Below are 24,337 nucleotides of genomic sequence, written 5' to 3' on the forward strand. Positions count from 1 at the left end.
TTCTTCATAGGAAGCCTCCTTAGTACTGCCTGATGCAGCTTGCATTTCAGACAGACTCTAAGAAATCATATTGACTTGCTGAGTCAATATTTTGTTCTGAGCCAATATTGCATTCAGAGTATCAATCTCAAGAACTCCTTTCTTATGAGTTGTCCCATTATTCACATGATTCCTTTCAGAAGTGTACATGAACTGGTTATTTGCAACCATTTCAATGAGTTCCTGGGTTTCTGCAGGCGTCTTCTTCAGATGAAGAGATCCTCCAGCAGAGTGGTCCAATGACATCTTGGACAAGTCAGACAGACCATCATAGAATATACATAGGATGCTCCATTCTGAAAACATGTCAGAAGGACACCTTCTGATCAATTGCTTGTATCTTTCCCAAGCTTCATAGAGGAATTCACCTTCCTTTTGTCTGAAGGTTTGGACTTCCACTCTAAACTTGCTCAACTTTTGAGGTGGAAAGAATTTGGCCAAGAAAGCATTGACCAACTTTTCCCAAGAATTCAGGCTATCTTTAGGTTGTGAGTCCAACCATGTCCTAGCTCTGTCTCTTACAGCAAAGGGAAAGAGCATAAGTTTGTAGACCTCAGGATTAAGCCCATTGGTCTTAACAGTGTCACAGATTTGCAAGAATTCAGCTAAGAACTGATGAGGATCTTCCAATGGAAGTCCATGAAACTTGCAATTCTGCTGCATCAGAGAAACTAATTGAGGCTTAAGCTCAAAGTTGTTTGCTCCAATTGCAGGAATTGAGATGCTCCTTCCACAGAAGTCAGAAGAGGGTGCAATAAAGTCACCAAGCATCTTCCTTGTATCTCCACCATTGTTGTTGGGTTCGGCCATCTCTTCTTCTTTTTCGAAAAATTCTGTCAGGTCCTCCCCAGAGTGTTGTGCTTTAGCTTCCTCTTTAGAGTCCTTTCAGGTTCCGGATCAGCTTCAACAAGAATATTCTTATCCTTGCTCCTGCTCATATGAAAAAGAAGAGAACAGAAAAGAATATGAATTCTTTATGTCACAGTATAGAGATTTCTTTATGTGAGTAAAAGAATAAAAGAGTAGAATAAAGAAGAGAGAAGATGAAGAATTCGAACACAGAGAGAGAGAGAGGGTTCGAATTATAAGAAGAAGAGAAGTGTTAGTGATTAAAAAAATAAATAGAAAGAGATGAGAGAGAGAGAGAGAGAATTCGAATTTTAAATTAAAATAAAAGGAAAATATTTTTGTTTTTATTTTAATTATTAGTTAGTATTCAAAATTTAAGAGAAGAGATAAAATAAAATTTGAAAACTCATTAAATTACTTAATTAAAAAGATTTTTGAAAAAGTGGTTAGTGATTTTCGAAAATTGGAGAGAGAAAAGTAGTTAGGTGGTTTTGAAAAAGATATGATTGAAATAGTAAACTTTTAAAATCAAACAAAAAGTTAAGTGGTTAATTGAAAAAGATTTGAAAATCAATTTTGAAAAGATAAGAAGTTAGAAAAGATTTTGAAATTGATTTTGAAAAATATATGATTGAAAATTTATTTTGAAAAGATTAAAAAAAGGAAATTGAAAAGATTTTATTTTTGAAAATTAAAGTTGATTACTTGACTAATAAGAAACTAAAAGATATGATTTTAGAATTTAAAGATTGATCCTTTCTTAATAGGCAAGTAACAACTTGAAAATTTTTGAATCAAAACATTAAATGTTAGCATTAATTTCGAAAATATGAAATAAAAATAAGAAAAAGATTTTGAAAATAAAATTTTAAAATTTTCGAAAATATTAAGAAGGAAATTGAAAAAGATTTGATTTTTGAAAAAGTTTTGAAAAGATAGAATTTTTAAATTGAAAATTTGACTTGACTAATAAGAAACAATTAAATTTTAAAACTTTATGACTAAATCAATTCAAATTTTCAAAATTTATGAGTGAAATAAGGGAAAGATATTTTTTTATTTTTGAATTTTTAATGAGGAGAGAGAAAAACAACTAAATGATGCAAAACATAAAAATTTGAGATCAAAACTAATAATGCATGCAAGAACACTATGAATGTCAAGATGAACACCAAGAACACTTTGAAGATCATGATGAATATCAAAAACATGTTTTTGAAAATTTTTAAGAAAAGAAAAACATACAAGACACCAAACTTAAAAAATTTTAAACTATAGACACTAATAATTCAAGAATGCATATGAAAAACAAGAAAAGACACAAAACAAGAAAATGCAAAGATCAAACAAAGAAATCCATCAAGAACAACTTGAAGATCATGAAGAACAAAACTCAATGCATGAATTTTTTTTTAAAATTAAAGCAAAATTAAAAAGATGCAATTGACACCAAACTTAAAATTTGACACTAGACTCAAACAAGAAACACAAAATAATTTTTGGTTTTTATGATTTTATTAAATTTTTTTGTAATTTTTCAAAAATTATTTGGAAAAAGAAAAATAAATAAATTCAAAATTTTTAATAGGAATTCAAGGAATCATGCAATGTTAGTCTAAAGCTTCAGTCTAAAAAAAAGAAAGATTGGACATGGCTAGCCAAGCTTCAGCAGGACATTACATACAACAGCCAATTTGATGGGAAAGACAAAGAGGCTCTTCTAAGGATAAGTGAAACCTCGGTCCAAAAGATTAGACATGGCTTAATAGCCAGCCAGGATTCAACATATCTCATGAAACTCTAGAATTCGTTCTTAAAAACTCTGAAGAACAAATTTTTTTTTTTTGAAAATTTTTTTTGAATTTTTTTCGAAAATAAAAAGCTTAAGAATAAAATAAAATTACCTAATCTGAGCAACAAGATGAACCGTCAGTTGTCCAAACTCAAACAATCCCCGGCAACGGCGCCAAAAACTTGGTGCACGAAATTGTGATCTCGACTGCGCCAACAACTTGGTACGCATGATCGTAATCTCAACTCTTTTTCACAACTCCGCACAACTAACCAGCAAGTGCACTGGGTCATCCAAGTAATACCTTACGTGAGTAAAGGTCGATCCCACAGAGATTGTCGGCTTGAAGCAAGCTATGGTCATCCTTGTAAATCTCAGTCAGGCAAATTCAAATGGTTATGAGATTTTGATAATTAAAATATAAATAAAACAGAAAATAAGATAGAGATACTTATGTAATTCATTGGTGAAAATTTCAGATAAGCGCCTGAAGATGCTTTGTTGCTTCTGAACTTCTGCTTTCCTATTGCCTCCTTCCGACCATGCGTTACCTCCTTCCATGGCAAGCTGTATGATCCTCTCGGATGAAAACAAATCCATATGCGCTGTCACCGTACGGCTAATCATCTGTCGGTTCCCGCTAATGTCGGAATAGAACCATTGTTCTTTTGCACACTGTCACTTGTGCCCCACATTCGCAGGTTTGAAGCTCGTCACAGTCATCCCTTCCCAGATCCTACTCGGAATACCACAGACAAGATTTAGACTTTCCAGATCCAGAATCCTACTCAGAATACCACAGACAAGGTTTAGACTTTCCGGATCCCAGGAATGGCTGCCAGTAATTCTAGCCTATACCATGAAGGTTCTAATCTTACATTAGAAACCTAAGAGAATATACTCCAGCTGTAGTCCAATGACTATGTTGAACATCATGTAGATCGCTTTGTGGTTGTCAGGCACGCGACCTTGGCTAAGCGAGTAACGAAGATTGGGTGATTGTCACGGGTCACCCCTTCATTCTGACTTAACTGAACTAAGTATGAGAGTATATCTTGGAGAAGAAGTAGGCGTGAATTGAATAGAAAAATAGTAGTAATTGCATTAATTCATGAAGAACAGCAGAGCTCCACACCTTAATCTATGGGTGTAGAAACTCCACCGTTGAAAATACATAAGTGAAAATAGGGTAAGCATGGCCGAGTGGCCAGCCTCCCATGGAGGTCTCAAAGTGTAAAAGTTACATCATATGGTCCAAGATGTAAAATAAATCTCTAAAAGTAGTTTTTATACTAAACTAGTTACTAGGGTTTACAGAAAATGAGTAACTAAGTGCAGATAGTGCAGAAATCCACTTCTGGGGCCCACTTGGTGTGTGCTTGGGCTGAGCATTGAAGTTTTTTCGTTCTTAGGCTGTTCCTGGAGTTAAACGCCAGCTTTGGTGCCAGTTTGGGCGTTTTACGCCAAGATGTTTTAGGTTGACTTGAACGCCAGTTTGGGCCATCAAATCTCGGGCAAAGTATGAACTATTATATATTGCTGGAAAGCCCAGAATGTCTACTTTCCAACGAAATTGAGAGCGCACCAATTGAACTTCTGTTGCTCCAGAAAATCCACTTCGAGTGCAGGAGAGTCAGAATTCAACAGCATCTGCATTCCTTTTTCAGCTTCTGAATCAGATTTTTGCTCAGGTCCCTCAATTTCAGCCAGAAAATACCTGAAATCACAGAAAAACACACAAACTCATAGTAAAGTCCAGAAATATAATTTTTTAATAAAAAATAATAAAAATATAATAAAAAGTAATTAAAACATATTAAAAACTATGTAAAAACAATGCCAAAAAGGGTATAAATTATCCACTCATCAACCACCAAACTCACAAGCCCCTTACTACCAAACACCCCCATATGACCCTAACCCTTATCCACCACTTCTGTATGCACCATGTCCATATCCATCGACCCAAGAATCAAAGGATTGTCTCAAGGAAACAGTGGATCAATTGCATGCAACCCTTCATCAATTGGAGCAAGCGATAAATCGATTATCCTCGCAACATTTGGATACTCAAGGAACTCCCATGGCTTTATGTGGAGAATCTAATGAAGAACGTAGCATGAAAGAGGCACTAGAAACTCCGGTGGACAGTAAGGAGCATGACTTTGTATTGGAACAAGTGGAAGAAACCGAGATTATCAAAGAAGAAGAATTGGTTGAAGACTTAGGAGACGCTGAACCTCCATGGGAATCAAGAGTCGTAGAGAATTCCACCAAGAAAATTACAATTGATGCTAAGGTGGATAGTGCACAACCCCCAAGTCATGTACCTTATGAAGAACTGGACGGAACAAATCAAGAAGCAAGTTTCTTTGGTAATGATGATCATGAACCAAGCTCTCCTAATGATGAACTCGCATCCACAATTGAACTCTTTGAGCTTGAAAAATCTTCCCCAAGTGAATATGAAGATGATGTGGAGGTAGACTTTTCTCAACCTCCAACTTATGACTTGAGTGATGGGGAAGAGTCCAAAGACTTTGATCAAGACGTGGTTATAGTTGAAGAGGTTTGTAAGGAAGTGGCAGAATTCACAGAAGAGTTCAAGGAAGTGGAGCTTGAAAGACCACTGGAAACACCTCTCCCAAGGCCATTACCACCCAATACAACCTTCAAGTGGGTAAAATCCTTAGCCTTTATCTTCACCTTCCCACTTGAATATGGTTTGCTTGAAACCGATGGCCAGCTTAGAGCTCTTTGTGGCTTTAAGAGTAAGGGGGAGATGGTTAGTGATAGGAGTTGGCATATAAAGTTCAATACGGATCCACGCTCCAAATTGAAGTGCAAAGATTGGTATAGAGCTCGATTGAATGGGTTTTGGAAGATGTTTGGGTATCTCAGTGAAAGTTCAGGTTGCGTATTGTCTGGTTGGAACAATATAGATCAAGGCAAGGACGGGTACAAAAGCAAGGTTTGGGATCTTGGAATTCATTCTGATAATCAACACTCCGGGAGCCTGATCACCTGCTTTAACTTGCTCGAAGGCTTTCTGTGCCTAGCTTGGGACCCAGGAGGCCATTGAAATTGCAAACGTTGGTGAAAATTTCTGGGTGAGTTCAAGCATAAGCCACCATAACAAGGAGCTCACCAAATGTCCAACTTAAGGACTTTAACTAAAAGTGCTACGTGGGAGACAACCCACCATGGTATGATCGTTCCTTTCTCAATCTTAGTTTTATTTTGTTTTGTTTTATTCTTAGTTTTATTTTATTCTATTTTCTCTAAGTGTCACTCATAATGTCTGCGTTAGCATCTGCATTCTGCATTTTGCATTCCTTAAAAAAAAAACCCACACCACGCGTGCGCGTAGGCCACGCGTGGGCGTCGATTTCAAATCGGCGTCTCCATCCAACGCCTAGAAAGTTGGGCTGGAATCGTGTGGCTGGTGTGCGATGAGCACAAATTGGCCCACGCGTGCGCGTCCTTGATGCGTACGCGTCATTTTTATTTACACACACCACGCGTGGGCGTGCGCGACGCGTGAAAATTTTTACCCTCCTTAATTGAAACAGAGAGTTACGCCAAAACGATGCTGGATTCGTGCCTTTAGCACAATTCTGGTCGACGTGTACGGGTGCTTCACGCGTGCGTGTCATCTTCACCTACCCCTCTTCATGCGGTCGCATCAATGACGCTTTCGCGTCGTTTCAATTTTACCCCATCCACGCGCACGCGTGACCCACGCGTACGCATGGATTTGAATTCATTAACCTCCCCTGACGTGAAAAACCCTAGCCCCAGCGTCATTTTTCCCCCCTTCTCCAACGTTCCATCTCCACTCTCCTTCCTTCCCTTTCTTCCATAACCGCCGCAGTCCACTACCACCACAGCTTCGCCGCACCGCAACCCTGACCGTCGCCTTCACTCTCCCCTCTTCCCTCTTTTCTTCTCCTTCTCTCTCTTCTCACCCCTGCCCTCACCGACCCTAAAACGCCGCCGCAGCCAACACAGCCCCCCGCCGCCACCGTCGATGACCCCCGCCGCTACTGTCACCGCTTCTCTCTCTCTCCCCTATCCTCTTCTCCTTCCCCCTCTCGAACCCCCACTGCCACCAGCCACCACCGGCGCGCGCCTCACCACGCACCGCTGCCACCACAGCACTGAAGACGCAGTTCCACCACCACCAGCGCCACCATACCACCCCCATTCCTCTTCATTTCTATTTCTTTCACTACGTCCCCCTAGATTTCACTGCACTCCAATTTCTTTTCCGTTCAAGTTAGTCAGTTTGCATATTTCAATTCTGTTCAATTTAGGCTAGTTAGATATGCATGTTTGTAGTGGATTCTAGATGGTTAGGTAGCTAAGATGTGGTTAGAGGATTCTAGGTCTGATAATTGCTCCGTACCTGTTGTTTGAATTTTCTGCTTTTCACTATTGGTTGGCTGTTATTGTTGCTGTTTCGCTGTTTCATGGCTATTTGCTAATGTTCTGCTTCATACCATCAATTCATATAAGCTGCATTCATTCATGCTAATTGCAATTATTGCTCTGCATTCATATCACATGCTGCTTGCACATATCTACCTTGAGACTATCTTGATTGAAAATTCTGCTCAATGCCATTTTACTTGCTAGTTTGATATATCTTGTTCTCAGACTCATATAAACTGCTAATTCTATTTGACAATTACTACTACTTGCATTATTATGCTGTTTAATTTTTCGGGAACATTCCTTTTACAGCCGGAATGCTGCCCAATTTTTCTCAGAAACGGTTTTACTTAATTGCCATTCATGACTTGCCTTTGGTACTTTTTCGTTGTGCTTTGATTGATTTAGACCAAAGTCGCCTCATGATATGCTGGGCTAGCATTCACTATCTCTTTTGGTTCCCTTCCAACTTCAATTGCATTATTGATGATTCATAATCCTTTTCATGCTTCTTTTATTTTCATGTTTATCATCAACAATCTGCATTATTAGCTTGAATGTGAGTTGTTTGTTCTTCAAGTTTGTGTATTCTGTAAGCTAGGAACGACAGTACCATGCCACTAACTTTAACTTCCCTTTTTAACTCTTGAAAAAATTAACTTTCTAACTTCTCTCTAAGTTTTACACTAACTACTTTCAACCCCTCTCAAGGCATGTTTATTGTTGTTTCCTGACAAACAAGCATTCTGCATCTCATAGTTTTTGGATTGTTATTTTTAATTGAATTCTTTGAATTTCATATTGCATTCAGTCCAACATTCTATATCTTTCTGACTCACTTCAATGCTTTGGCTTTTATTCCTCTTTTGCCCATCTATGCTTAGATTGCTTGAATCTTATTTGCCTTCCTATTTTTCTGCTTTAAGTTGATAAATTATACCCTGAATTTTCTATTTTTCAGGATGTCTGATCCAAAAGAAAAGGGAAAGGCTGAGGCCACCACTGGTAAAAGAAAAAGAGGCCAAACATCTATGGCTCTGACAGATATACTATATGATGATTCATGGCGTGAGAAGAACTTTACTCCGTAGGAAAAAACAGACTAACTAGTGCCTGCGACTGATCCGATCAAGTTCGCAAATCGCTACTGTGAATTGAAATATGAGGTCTTTGGGACTAAAAGGCACCTATACTTGGAAAAAGACCCTCAGACTTCCAACTGAACTACAATATTACACTACAGAATAGATCAAATAAAGAGGCTGGTTCTTTCTAGAAAGGAATTTGACTGAGGTTAATATATCCTGGGTCAGGGAATTTTACTGCAACTATTATAAGACAAGCCTGGATGTCGTACAGCTCAGAGAGAAGCAAATTTAGTTACTGAGGAGGCCATTGAAGATATCCTCTATTTCCAACCTAAGTCAGATGAACCAGATGGTTACCAGAAGGCTGAGGAAGCCATGAGATTTATGAGTTTTGATTGGGAGGCAGTAAAGCGAACCATATCCATTGATCCAGCTATCCCATGGGTTATGGGTAAGTCGACAGTGAACCCAAAAGGCATAAAAATTATTTATCTGAATGATGAGGCTCGGCTATGGCAACAAATTCTGAGCAACTATGTGATGCCGAGCACTCACGAGACTGAGGTGCCAGCTGCCATGATTACTCTCATCTGGTGCGTGATGGAAGGTAAGGACCTATACCTTCCCCGATTTATACGTCAGTACATGTCCAGGGTTCATGTCCGAGGCACTCTGCCTTTCCCATATCTGATTACCCAGTTGGGCCGCCGAGCTGAGGTATCCTGGGAGCCTGAAGATGAGAAGCCACCAGCCGCCGACTGCAAGAAGATCATCCCACATGGCAGGAAGTTCAAGGCTCTGGGCTACAGACCGCTCTCTCTTACTGCCTCTGCTGACGCAGTCACATCCTCTGCTGCCCCTTCAGCACCTGCTGTACCACCCACACTCACAGCACCCTCACCAGCTTCCTAGCCTATCTACCACCTTGTGCACCGACTCTTCGAGCGACTGGATTAGATGGAGCGCCGCAACCAGTGGCGTTATGAGTGGTCTGAGCGTCGCAGTAAGCGACTCTACGAGCATCTGAAGCTAATGATCAGGACATGACACACTGACATCCCCTCCGAGCCTGACACACCATCGGAGCCATCTGAGGAGGAGGCAGATGAGCAGGAGGACGATGCACGAGTAGAGGATAAGCAGGTAGAGCCCCATCATGAGGAGCCTCAGTAGACACAGCTAGCAGATCCACAGGCCCCTATACAGGCAGAACCTCAAGCACCTTCACTACTAGAGCCCATAGAGACAGCATCAGCACACCCCTCAGGTGATAACAACCCTTCACACCCAGCTTGATTGAGCATCGAGGACGATGCTATTATATAAGTGTGGGGAGGTCGCCATCTCTGGCGAACTTTATTTTGGTGAACTACTTTCAGACCCTTTTATCCTATTTTGTTTCATTTTCTGTATTTTTATTTTATTTTATTTTATCTTATTTTCTTTTCAGTACTTGCACATTTTCTTTTACTATACTTTTGTTTATTTTTACTTTATTACATTATGCACTTTAGGCTGTATATATCTTAGATATTTAGCTTGATTTGCACTCTTAGTTTATTAGTTGTGATATAGAAAAATTGATATTATTAAGTTTAGTCTACTCTTTTTAGCATATGAGAATTTGGTTTAATTGAAAATAGAGAGTAAACTAGAAATTTTTAGATTTTCATAATCACAACAATCCACTTAGCATAGATATATAGTAATAAATGTTGGTAAATTGACGATATTTTTCAAAGAATGTATTTATTTCTTTACAAAATCCATTCAAGGATTCACATTGACTGAGTTAGAACTCTTTATTCTTAATTGCATGATATACATAAATGATATATGGTTTTTGAGCCAAAGAATACACAACCTGTGAGATTTGAGCTCAATTGCATGGTTACATTATTTAACCATAGTTTTCATTCCTGTGTGTTTCTTCACTATGATTGCAATCTTTTGCTTTGTTCCATTCTATATGTCCAATATAGAATGTATTTACATGCTTGCATATGATTGAGGCCATTACTTGTTTTTGCTCACTTATCCCAAATAGCCTACTCTTTTAAGTCACCCTTGTTTGCCACCTTGAGCCTTTTAATCCCCGTTTATTCTGTATTTTACCACATCACTAGCCTTAAGCAGAAAAATAAATTAATCACACCCAAATTGAATCTTTGGTTAGCTTAAGATAGAGATTGTGTATCCACTAAGTGTGGGAAAACTGTGGGAACATGGGTTGATAGGAAAAGTATTAAATTGATAAAGTATTTGGAATTTGGGTGCATGCTCATGTGAAGCCAAAATAATTAAAATAACATGTGCATCGATATGTTATGCTTAAAAAAATCCCTATAATTAAATAATTAAATAAGGAGACACAAAATTTCCCCAGTATTAAGTTTAGTAATAATCAATGCACATGTGATAAAATTAAAAATAATTTGATACATGAGTATGTGATACAAAAGTGAAAAAATTGGGTAGCTAGGCATAATTTAAGAATTGTATAAGAGTATGTATATGTTAGGTGAGATCTTAGACTAATCAAGGATTCAATTTATAGCTCACTTAGCCATATATATATATATATATATATACCCTCACCTTTGCCTTAACCCCATTACAACCTTGAAAAGACCTCATGATATTTGCATGTGTATATTAAATATTTGTTGATTGGTTAGATGAAGAACAAAGTTTTAGAAAGCATGACTAGAGAAGAGTAGAGTGATTAACCCCAAACACTGAGTGATTAGAGTGTATATACAAATCCAGTGAGGGTTCAATAGCTCATTTCCATATATCCATGTTCAATCACTGTTTATCTTGCAAGTTTGTAAACTCTTTTGATTAACTCAAATCAATTGTGAATGTATTTTGATATGATTTGGCCCTTGGTTGTGCATATGTGATTCCTTGAAAAATTTGACTCAATTTAACCACATGTAAGCTTTATATATCTAGGTGGATAGTAATTAGAATTGCATGATTCATTTAGGTAGCTTGCATTTAGATAGATTGCATTGCATAAGATTCCACCATTCTGCCTTCACTCTTTTTCAGTTTCTCTTGAATTTAGCATGAGGACATGCTAATGTTTAAGTGTGGGGAGGTTGATAAACCACTATTTTATGATTTATCTTGTGCTCAATTGAGTGGTTTTTATCAAGTCTTTACTCACTTATTCATATAATTTGCATGGTTTTACAATTCCTTCCTTATTCTGTGATATATGTGAAAACATGTTTCCTAGACCTTAAAAATGTTAATTATCCTTTATTACCATTCGATGCCGTGATTTGTGTGTCAAGTATTTTCAGGCTTTATAGGGCAGGAATGGCTTAGAGGACAGAAAGGAAACATGCGAAAGTGGAAGGAACGCGCGAAAATGAAGTTTTGAAGAAAATGACAGTGACGCACACGCATAGACAATGCGGACGCGTGACAAGGAAAATTTCCAAATGACGTGCACGCGTGACAGACGCCACATGCAAAAAGTTGCAGAATTCGCCCCCAGCAATTTCTGGGCTCCTTTTCGGCCCAAATCCAAGCCCAGAAACACAGAATAGAGACTGCAGAATGGGAGAATCAACAATTCATCAATCATTCATTCATAATTCACAAATTTAGGGTTTTAGATGTAGTTTTGTAATCTCCTCTCTCTAGGTTTTAGGATTTAGGATTTCTCTTAGTTTTAGAATTGTTTCTCCTCAATTCCATGTTCAATGTTCCTTTAATTTATGTTCTCTTCTACTTTTATTCATTCTATTACTTTAGTTTGTTTATTTTCTCAATATTGGTTTATGAACTCCATGTTAATTTGATTCTCTATTTAATACAATTCGAGATATTTCAGATTTAAGATTGCTTTCTTCAAATTCAAGTTATTGATGCTTTTAATTTAATTTAGATTTTTTCCCCTTCGCTTTGGTTGAGTAATTGGTGACACTTGAGTTATCAAACTCAGTTGTTGATTGAAAATTGGAATTTGCTAATTGATTTGGATCCCTCTAAAGCTATTCTTTCTATAGGAGTTGACTAGGACTTGAGGAATCCCATTGATTAGTCCACTTGACTTTTCTTTATTTAGTAAGGGTTAACTAAGTGGGAGCAATAAACAATTCTCATCACACTTGATAAGGATAACTAGGATGGGATTTTCAGTTCTTATACCTTGCAATGGTTTTCATGATAATTAATTTACTTTAATTCTTGCAACTTACTTTTTCTTGTTCCCTAATACAAAAACCCAAAAAGATACTTTTTCATAACCAATAATAAATCATACTACCCTACAATTCCTTGAGAGACGACCCGAGGTTTCAATACTTCGGTTATTAAATTTTATTTGGTTTTGCTACTTGTGACAACCAAACTTTTGTACGAAAGGATTATTGCTTGGTTTAGAAACTATACTTGCAACGAAAATTTATTTGTGAATTTCTTTAGTGGAAAAAAATCTGATCGTTCAAGCTCTCTCGTATCTCTATTGTCATCTTTTTTTAGTTCTCTTTGTGTTGCATTTCTAGTTTCATTCTGTTTTTATTTTTTTTTATTATGAATCCTCATGAATTTTTGACTTTGAATATCTAATTTTTTTAATGAATCATTTTTCTTATGCATATTGTTTATTTATACTACTTGATGTTGATTTTAAGTTTCTTGCAATTTTGGTGATGTTAGGAATAGATTTTAGTTAATTGCAAAATTATATTTGAATATGCTCACCATGTGTTTGTTAGAATCCCTAGCTTAAGTTTAGAATAGTTTAGTTGCTTGGCTTGGGAATATGACCTAGATTAGTCTTTAGCCATATATTTTGACTTAATTAATTACGACTAAAGTAGTTAAATTGACTTAATTGACATAACTCTAACCCACTATCCATTTTATTCATGGATAATTGGTAGAAATTTGTAAATTAGATTTAAAAATCTTAATAAACTTCCCCAATTAATGTTGGTTAACCTACTGGAACAACTTCATTTTAAATTTTTAATTTTATATATGTTTGATTGAATTAGATCAATTGAATTAGTTAAATTATCTACTCTAATTGACTTCTCACATCATTGTGTTTAATTGGTTGGGACTTAGTTGATTAATTAAGAAATTCCAACAATTGCTATTACTTTTTGATGACTGAATTGGTGGGACAATTCATTTTAATTCAGAAACATAGGTAAATAGCAATGATAGATGATCCTAGTAAATATTCCTAAGCGAAGCTTAGTTGATTGCCTTTACTTTGTTGCTTTAGTAGCCTTAATTTGCATATTTAAATTCTATTGCTAAGTTGTCTTATAAATTTTTGAATTTGGGGTCATATTGGTCTTCTCTCACTGGAACGTTATTATCTAACTAGAGAATATTTACTATACGCATGATAAATCCCTGTTTTATGATAATTTTTGAATAGAAAATATAGAGTTTATCAACTTGTCTTGTATTTATTCACCAAGAATGCATGATATTATGATTTCTTCCTAAATTATGCTTAAGAGTTAAAAGTATGCTTTTTAGGCCTTTAAAAATTAAAATCGTCAATTTTAATTCACTTTTATTCTATTCAATGTCGTGATGTGTTGAGTGATTTCAAGTTTAACAGGGCAATAATGGATTGGAAGATGGTGCAAAAGCATGCAAAAGTAAAAAAAAAAAAATAGAAAATTGAAGAATTGAAGATTTGGCTGCCATGCGTACGCATGACCCATGCGTACGCATCTTTCTCAATTCATGTGTACGTGCATGACATGCAACACATGCCTCATTAATAGAAGCATGTGATCGTAATTTTGGGGGCAATTTTGGGCCTAATTCAGCTCCATTCTGAAGTATTAGAGGCCTAGATTGAAGGAGGGACACACACTCATCCAATTTCATCATTTAGACATTTATGGTAGTTTTCTTTAGAGTTTTTGTTCAGAGTTTCTAGGGAGAGAAACTCTAAGTTCTCTCTAGCTTTTTCAGGGTTCTTGTCAAATTTTGTTCTCAATTTTGAATTCCAAACTTGCTTAGTTACAGTTTTCCTTTAATTTTGTTATTCTCTTACTTTAATTTCCCTTAGAATTTTTCTTGAGTCACTTTGTTATTTTCTTAGTCTATGAACATTATTAATTTTGAATTTCTATTAATGAATTGATTTTTTTATGATTTATATGTGTTAAGTGAGTTGCTATTATTGATAGTTGGTAGTAATTGGATTTAATTTTGATAGATTTTTACCATTTTATGATGTTTTCTTGTATTGCTCACCAAGTATTTGATGAAATATTTACCTTAAATATGGAGTAGATTTTTGAATTCTTGGCTTAGAGTTGAGTAATTAGGGATCCTTGAGTTATCAATGTCCAATATTGATTAGTAATTGAGGATTTTTAGTTGATTTGGTCTCCATTAACGCTAATCTTTTACCAAATTTGATTGGTAAGTTGATTAGGATTTGTGGATTGAGATCAATTATGCCTACTTGACTTTCCTCCAATGTTAGAGGATAACAAAGTGAGAATAACTCTCAATAATTGCCATGTTTGTAGTTGATAACAAAGATAGAAAACCTAAATTCTCAACCCTAACCAAGACCTTTTGAGCATTTGATTATCATCCCTTTTATTGACTCTATTCCTTTAGTCCTTCAGTTTAATTCCTTTGCTTTCTAGCATAGTTGCTTTTTAGTTGTTGTCATCTCAATTGCATGCTTACAAGATAGTCATTTACTTGCTTATTGCTTTTACTCATTGCCATTTTATTATTGGTTGCTCTTTACTTTTTTAGTTGCTTTATCTTTCTGTTTTTATATTCAAAATCCCAAATTCCATAACTAATGATGTACATTTAATTGCAAGTCCAAAGAAGAACAACCCAGGATTAATACTCCCGGTTATTTGATTTGACTTGTGTGACACTTTTCTAAACTTTGATTTTTAGTTAGTTGTGATCAGCTAACTATGGATGTAATTAAGGCTACTTAAGGAATCACCATCAACCCCATCACCAATGAAGAATATCAAGCTCCAATTAGTAAGAGACCTCCTGTTCGTCCAAAAATTAGGAGAAAGGTGGATAAATATTTTGAAAATTAAATGATTGGAAACAAAGTTAAGAATGCATTCCATCTTGGCAATCCAAGGAAAAGAAACAAAGAACTGGGAGTAATCTTGACTTTGAAGGTAGTAGTAGGAGTAGCTGCAGCGAGCTCAGAAAAATCAATAGCAGGTACCTTGACTTTGAAATAATCTTTTGAATTTGAGTTTAAGTGTTTTGAAATAAATTTTACAGATAAAGATTTAAGTGTCTACTTCATAAGTTGATAGGGGTTTAAATCTCCTATTATTGTAGGAAGTGCCTCTCACCAGCAATGTTACTAATCCAAATATGAAAAATGATGCCCGAGTGCAACTGTTAAAATTGATCGTGTTGTAACTGTTAGAAACAAGAGACTGAGAGAGTAATATGAAAAGTATATTATTGAGTTGTGTTGAGAGGTACAATATACAAGGGGTATTTATAGGTGCTAAATGAATCAAAGTAATAAAGACATAGAATCCTACAATTAATGTACAGATATACTATATATATATAGATGATACTAATTGATCTAAATTGATTCTAATGATTCTCTAACATGATTCTCTAACATCCCCCCTCAAACTAAAGTGGGAGCTAAGGAGACCAACTTGAGTTTGGATAACAAAGTCCGGAAATGAGTCGGGTGATGAGCTTTCGTGAAGATATCAACAGTCTGATCCAGTATTCCAACAGCAATGAGACGAACAACATCAATAAGAATACGTTGCCGAATAAAATGACAATCAATCTCAATGTGTTTGGTGCGTTCATGAAACACATCATTATGGGCAATCTGAATAGCACTGTAGTTATCACAAAAAACATCAGTAGGGGACGACTGAGGAGCACCCAGATCTTCGAGAAGCCAACGAACCGAGATAACCTCAGCAGTGGTGTTAGCGAAGGCACGGTATTCAACTTCTGTGCTTGAGCGAGCAGTGAACGTTTGCTTCTTAGCACGCCAAGAAATGAGAGTGTCGCCAAGGAACAAATAGTAACCAGTAGTAGAACGACGATTAGTGGGATCACCAGCCCAATCAGCATCGGAGTATGCCTGAAGGGTCAAAGAGGAATGGGCAGAAAAATAAAGGCCATGAAATAGAGTTCCTTTGACATAGCGAAGAATGCGAAGAACTTCCGCATAGTGAGTAGTACGAGGAGCGGACAAAAACTGGCTGAGGACATGTACTGGATAGGCAATGTCTGGTCGGGTGACAGTCAAATAGACGAGACCGCCAACTAACTGTCGATAGAGAGTCGGATTATCCAAAATAGTGCCATCCATAGGGGTAAATCGAACATTAGGCTCAATAGGAGTAGACTCAGTGCGACTATTTGTAATCCCAGTGCGAGCAAGAAGATCTGAAGCATACTTAGCCTGAGAGAGATAGATGCCATCATCTGTGGAGATGACCTCGAGACCAAGAAAATAGCTGAGAGAATCAAGATCTTTTATCTCAAAGGTACGATTAAGTGAGGCCTTGAGATCAGAGATACCATCAACATCATCTCCAGTAATGATCATGTCATCAACTTACAAAAGTAGAAGGACAGCTCCACGTTCACTTTTACGAATGAAGAGGGCATTCTCATGAGGACTAGAAATAAAACCAAGACTGCATATGGTAGTGCTGAACTTGTCGAACCATTCACGAGGAGCTTGCTTAAGTCCATAAAGTGCCTTGCGAAGGAGACAAACCTTACGAGAAGGACAAGGATATCCCAGAGGTGGTTTTATATAGGCTTTCTTTTTCAAGTCCCCATTAAAAAATGCATTCTTCACATCCATCTGACTGAGAGACCATTTTTTAACCGCAGCAATGGCAAGGAGAGCTCTAACAGATGTAAGGCGAGCGACAGGAGCAAAAGTCTCTTCATAATCAATACCATACTCTTGCGTGCAACCTTGAGCAACCAAGCATGCCTCATAACGGTCAATAGAGCCATCAGAGCGAGTCTTGATCTTGTATACCCATCTATTGCCCACAACTTCCTGATCAGAAGGAGGATCAACCAACTCCCAAGTATGTGCTTTTTGAAGTGCCTGTATTTCTTCCTGCATTGCTTTTTGCCAATTTGGCTTTGTGGAGGCTTCTCTAAATAACTTAGGTTCATGTTGATGAAGAATAGTAGAAAAGCAATGATAATCAAGAAGATGAGGAGGTGAATTCCTTACCCGAGAAGAACGAGTGGTAGGAGGAGGTATGACGGTAGGAGCGAGATCGCCGTCCGGACTGGAATCATCGGGAGATGGGGAAGGCAGAGGGGCAGGAGCCTCGAGGGGTGGACTTCGGTTAGACCCTGTAGTATCATCACTAGGAAAGAGATCAACATTTGGGTTAGTAAAAAACGGTGATAGAGTAGAAGGAATGGACTCAAAAGAGGAAAAACTAGAGAACATGTGATGCTCCCAGAAGACAACATGACGAGATATACGAATACGGCGAGAGATAGGATCCCAACAATGATAACCCTTATGTTCAGAAGCATAACCAAGAAAACAACACATGCGAGCCCGAGGTTCAAGCTTATTACGTTCATGAGGCTGAAGAAGGACAAAGCAGACACAACCAAAAATACGGAGGGAACTGTAATCGGGAGAAGTACGATAAAGACGCTCAAAGGGGGTAGTGTTACCAAGAATAGAAGAAGGGAGTCTATTGATAGCATGAACAGCAGTGAGAATTGCTTCACCCCAAGCACGCTCAGGACAGGAAGAGGAAATAAGCATCGCACGGACAGAGTCAAGAATATGACGGTGTTTATGCTCAGCTCTGCCATTTTATTGAGAGGTACCAGGACAAGAAAACTCGGACAAAGGACCTTGTTTAGCGAGGAAATTTAAAAGTTTGGAGTCACGATATTCCATAGCATTATCATGTCTGAAAATTTTAATGACCTTTGAAAACTGAGTTCAAACCATAGTAGCAAAGTTAATGTAAATCTGAGGCAACTCACAACGATTAGTCATCAAATAAACCCAAATAAAACGTGAATAATCATCAATAAAGACGACAAAATATCGAGTCCCTCCCATAGAAGCGGTGGGAGCAGGGCCCCAAACATCAGAATGAATAAGATCAAAAGGAGAGCATGCAATAGAGGAATTATTATTAAAGGATAAGGCAGGTTATTTTGCAGTGCGACAAGAAATGCAATCTAAAGACTCATTTTGAACTTGACCTAAAACACCTGTAGATATAAGAGGACGCAATTTTTCTAAGGAGCTATGGGCAAGACGACGGTGCCACAAGTGAAGAGTAGATGGAGAGGAAGCAGCATAGAGATTTGTAGAGGGAACATGAAGGTTCTCGAGATCAAATAAGCGTCCGACCTTACAGCCAGTCCTGATGATATTTTCCGTCCGACGATCCTGCACACGACAACTAGAAATAGAAAAATGACATCAAAACTGAGTTCAACAAGCTGACTAACAGAGATAAGATTAAAATTCAATTTTGGAATAAAATAAGCATCAGAGAGATGAATATTGGACTGGGAAATAATCCCGTGATGTGTTACATGCAAGAGGGAACCATTAGCAGTGTTGACAGAAGGTGCATTTGTAGTGGGAGACAACAACAAAAAAAGATGACGCAGAGGAGACATATGATTGAAACAACCAGAGTCAAAATACCATTTAGAATTACCTGGAGGGGTGGAAAGAGTAGTGGGGGTATTACCAGAAAAAGAGAGAAGTTGCTTAAGAAGGGTTTCAATATCTGATGGAGAGACAGAAAGTGTGTTTAGAGATGTGGAAGAGGTGGACTCAGTAGCAGCAGTAGCAGTAGAGGCAGGCACATGCGAAGAGTTGTTGGGACGAGGTTGATACTTGTTCTGATCTGAACGTGGTGGTCGAGTAGGACAGGTAGCAATCAAGTGACCTGAGAGCTTACAATAATGGCAGAACAGTTTCAGGAAGTTGGAGCCAATGTGGCCTTTTTGTTTGCACTTACGACATTCAATAGAAGGACAGTCAGAGAAGGAATGTCCAGGCCGGTTACAGTTGCGACAAATTTTACCCTTTCTGTCGGTGGCAGCAAAGACAGTTTCACTTCTAGAACGAAGCAATCCCAAGCGTGTTTCTTCAGACTTGAGATGAGGAAGAACATCTTCAAGACTAGGCAAGGGATTCTGATGAAGAAAAGAAGCTCTAACCGGCTCATAGTCATCAGTAAGTGCCATCAAAAATTGGATGAGACGTGTCCGGTTCCGATAATCCTCATATGCCTTAGCATCAGTGGGATCTTTAAGAACAGGCTCACAAGAGGTCAACTGATCCCAAATAATCTCCATCTGAGCAAGAAAATCAAAAACTGCTTGGCCACGTTCTTGCTTGAGGCTATGAAGTTCCTTAAGCAGTTGGTACTGATGAGAGAGATCAGAAATAGTGTAACGTTTTGCCAAATGATCCCATACCTCTTTAGCAGTTTCAAAATGCCTAAACTATAAATGAATGCCAGGAGTAGAAGTGTTGCGGAACCAAGTGATAATCTGATGATTTTTACTATCCCAATCTTCCAATTTCTCTGTATAGTCCTTCTCCTTCTCAGCATCCTCCTTGGATTTAGAGGCACCATCTTTGGATTTGTCAATCACAGTTGGCTTAACAGGACAGGCAATATCACCGGTCACATATCGCCATAATTTTCGCCCTTTAAGAAATCCTCGCATAGCTTCAACCCAATGTGCATAGTTGGAGCCATTAAGGATAACAGGGATAGGCTGAAAGACATCTGATTTTTTCATAGTAATAGAAGAAATAGCAAAGGGAAGAAGAAAACTATAAATTCGGGGCAGAAAATGAGAAAACAGAGTGCAAAATTGGAAAGAGCTCACCAAAAAACTTTAGGGAGGGTCCCACTTGTCCTCCACGTCAGCGCCACGTCAGCGAGACAAGGACACGTGGCGGCACCTGAGAGGAGGGAGAGAGACACGCTGGCAGCCAGGTGGAAGCGCGGGTCAAAGGCGGGTCGGGCCGGGCATGCGCAGGTCGGCCAAGGATCAGTTGACACGTGGCAGCGCGAGAATCGTCTGATTGGAGCCGAGATCCAACGGCTGCTGAACCTTCTGAAGGAGAAACAATGGAGGCGGGCAGCAGGATTCCGGTGGTGTGTGACGGCGCGTCCGGTGGCTGATGGCGGCGATCTCAGCGGCGTTGGAAAGCTGACGAAGAAAAGAACATGATGATACCGAAGTTGACGAACCAAAGCGTCAGAAACAGATCGAAAAATGAGAGCAAAGAGGCACGGGTGGAATCTGGAAGGAAGATCAACCTGGTCGTGGCAGCATCTTTCGGTGGCACGTGGCGGCGCGTTTGGCAGCGGATGGCGGCGGTTCTGGTTGCGTTGGAATCACGGCAACAAGACGAACAAGATGGTTACGGGGGTGACGAACCAAAGCGTCGAAAAGGGAACGAAAAAAGAGGCCAAAGAACACTGCCGGAAAGGAAAAAAAACAATGGGGCTATGAACTAATATTCATTGAAAAAAAAAGACCTAAGCTCTTGATACCATGTTAGAAACAAGAGACTGAGAGAGTAATATGAAAAGTGTATTATTGAGTTATGTTGAGAGGTACAATATACAAGGGGTATTTATAGGTGCTAAATGAATCAAAGTAATAAAGACAGAATCCTACAATTAATGTACAGATATACTATATAAATATAGACGATACTAATTGATCTAAATTGATTCTAATGATTCTCTAACATATTCTCTAACAGTAACCATGTACATGTTGATTTTGAAGCTAAATTTGCTTATCAATCTAAATCTTGATTTGATTAACACTTGATTGTGCATATAAGCTAAGGCTAAGAAGTAAAAGAAAAAACAATAAAACAAGTCATCTAAATACCAAGTTGCCAACACATCAGAAAGAAGAGGAGGAGGTTCTATTATCACAATCTGCCCATCAGCTAAGGTATTGATTTTTAAAAATTGTTTTGAATTTGTTGGAATTGAGATCAAAATTGTTTTGGATTTGTTAGAATTGAAATTGAAATTGTTTTGGATTTTGGTAATTATGGAGGTTGAGATTGCTTTGGGTTCCATAAAGCTAATGTTAATGCTTCCATCTCATTAACACCACACAATGCAAATTTTTTTCATTTAAATAGAATAAATAAATTATATATTTAATTAAATAAATTTACAAAAAATAACCTTTTTAAACATTCAATTAAAAATTCGTTAACAAAAAGAGCAAAAACGTTATTTAAGAAGTTTGCGCTGACTATGGTAACGAAAACAAATCAAAATATTTTTCCTCAATTTTGCTCTCACTATCAGCAAAAATGTCAAACAATTTTGATTCCCTCACTGCAAAAAGGCGAAATCATTTTCTCCTTTGTAGCCAGCAAAATCATGGTAGAGTTTTTCTCCCAAATTTGTTTACGATGACAGCAAAAATGGAAGCATTAATGTTCAAAACTTCTCTATAAAGTCAAAAGCAACGAAACACAATCACACACCAAACCTCTCTCTATCATTCTTCTCTTATCTGTCTCTCATTCGTTAATTTTTTCTCTTAATAAAATAGCAACTGAATGAATTAATGTTGTTGTTTATCATAATGCAACAATTAGATGTAACGATAATGGTGTATCTTTTGAATGCAATGATTGAGTTACAGTACAAACATGGCGGTTATAGTCGTTGATTGAGCTAAAAAGTTTAATTCTGGTGACCATGGATTTACTAGGGAGGAAATATATAAGAAAAATAGGATATCGATTCTTGTTTGTCGATGAAAGTCAAAGAGTGCGTTATAAAGTATTTTGGCTCAAAGATGACGAGCATGTTTGTGCTATGTTCGAAATGTATAGGAAGATTGTGGTACAACAAGCGGTGTAGCTTTATGTTGAAGATGTGAACATAGGTTAAAGTTCTTCATCTTCATGTTCAGGCATGTCAAGTTTATGCCGGAGCGAGTCACACCCGAAGAATCGACATTGGGGTGCCAAGGGAACGAGGGAAGCGTCATTTGTACCACTGAATGCTAGATTTTCAAAAGACTTAGAGACAGATGAGGACTGAGTTGAAATTGGTTCTGGGAATGACAGTGATTTATCATGCCACCACCACCTCCTATTCTCCCTCGTTCGCAAGTTCTAAGTCATTATTCTATATTAGCCCTTGATCCTATGAAGGTTGATACATTGCCTTTTGGTTCTAGGGCGCCCCGATGACTGCAACTTAGACGGGAGTGTGAAATTACGACTCTGGCGCAAATTCTATAATAGAGAGTTAGTGCAGCTAGTAATAAAAAATTATAGCATTCGGAGAGTTGAGTATCGGGTAATTATAACATAATACATACACACTCGTAATAAAATTAATAAGTTTAATTCTAAGAAAATAAAAGAAAAATAGTAAATAAAGATATACAAAATTACATCTTTTAATTTATTTTTCTATCAACTAATCTAAATAAATAAATTTCAAATTTAAATTCTATCATCTTGACAACTGAAAATTAAAACTAACATACATTAACAATTGTAAATATTTTAACTAATTTAATTTAAAACAAACATATTAACTAATGTAAATAAATAGATTTTAATTTTAAATCTCTATCATCTTACAACTAAAAATTAATACTAACATATACTAACAAGTTTATATTTATACTAATCTAAACCGACTTTTCCACTAATCTAAATAAATAAATTTTAAATTTAACTATCTATCATCGTAACAACTAAAAATTAATACTAACATACACTAATAAGATTATATTTATACTAATTTAAACAAAAACATTATTAAAATTTTAATTTTCATAACTAAAAAAAATTAAGCACTACTAACCTGCCCATTTGGATAGCCCGCAATGTGCCTATCTCCATTTAGTCTATTAATGTCTTATTGCACGACATTTTTTCCTCCTCTTTCTCTTTAATCTTTCCCTCTTCCACAAATGAATTTTCGCAACCGATGTAGTCCAAAAAAACATTGGCAAGGAGCGTGCTATTTATAGCCACTATTACCCCAATTTCGCTAGTAGCAAAAGCGCAAACACCCTTTTTCTATTCTTTTTGAATTTCACTTCGAGTAACCGTGTAATTAATGTAATCTGCAATTTCGCTCCTTGTGTCAGCAAAATAATATCTAAATATTTAAAGCGATAAAATTTCGAAAATCTATTTAATTGAGTCAATAAGTAATTTATTTTATTTAAATAAAAAAAGCCCACAATGCATCCCACAACATAGCCCTATAGCCTACGACACAACCATTCCAATTCACGGCAAAACACCCATTGTGAGGCCACTAACAAGTCAAAATCATGCTCCTACAGTTCCACTCATTGCTGACAGAGACCTCATCCAAAAAATAACCAAAGCAGCAGCTCCTAATCCATTTCAGAATGCTGGAGTATTTACTGAAATATTAGCTCTCAAGTGGTACAACAAGACTATTTTAAATTATTCCAACTCTAGGCTCCAAGGCGCAACTATTTTTCAAGAGTCTAAATGCTTTCAATCCTCTAAGGAAGAATTGAAGACAAGAACCTGCCTAAAATCCATTATATATATATAATTTTGTAGCTAAAAATTGCCAGATGACATCTCCTCATTGTAGGGTGGCAAAGCGGGTTGGCCCGTCCCGCCCCGCTCCGCCAAAGTCCGCCCAAATATGGGACAGGCCGGCCCGTCTCGCCAAACTAATATGGGTTCAACTTGCTACCCCGCCCCGCCAAAGGGCGGATTGGCGGGTTGGCGGGCCGGCCCGCCTCTTTTTTTTTTTTTGAAATATTTTTAACCAAATTTTTTCTTTTATGATAAAATTCAATTTAACATATTAAGTACTAACGATTATTTTATTTTATTTTATAATAAAATTATTTCATCGAATTAGTTTTTTAATATATAAAGTAATATCTTAAATTAATTATTAATCCATACAAAAATTATCCATTGAGACAGAATTGTGTTACATTCCCACCATCAACTTCCACCATCAACTTCTATAGAGACAAAATTATCCATTGTAGAACCAACAACTCAACCTAAATAACACAAATACATAACAATATCTAAATCAGCAATAAATCAATAAAA

At 37.2% G+C, this 24,337-nt stretch overlaps 1 non-coding gene across 1 annotated transcript; it reads left to right on the plus strand.

Annotated features, from left to right (window-relative positions):
* Positions 1 to 343: 343 nt before the first annotated feature.
* On the plus strand, positions 344 to 447 carry LOC112781697 (small nucleolar RNA R71). Its single transcript, XR_003192457.1, has one exon. It is a non-coding gene; the product is annotated as a small nucleolar RNA R71 (small nucleolar RNA).
* Positions 448 to 24,337: the final 23,890 nt, after the last annotated feature.

This window comes from Arachis hypogaea, chromosome 19 (assembly GCF_003086295.3).
Source record: "Arachis hypogaea cultivar Tifrunner chromosome 19, arahy.Tifrunner.gnm2.J5K5, whole genome shotgun sequence".
NCBI lineage: Eukaryota > Viridiplantae > Streptophyta > Magnoliopsida > Fabales > Fabaceae > Arachis > Arachis hypogaea.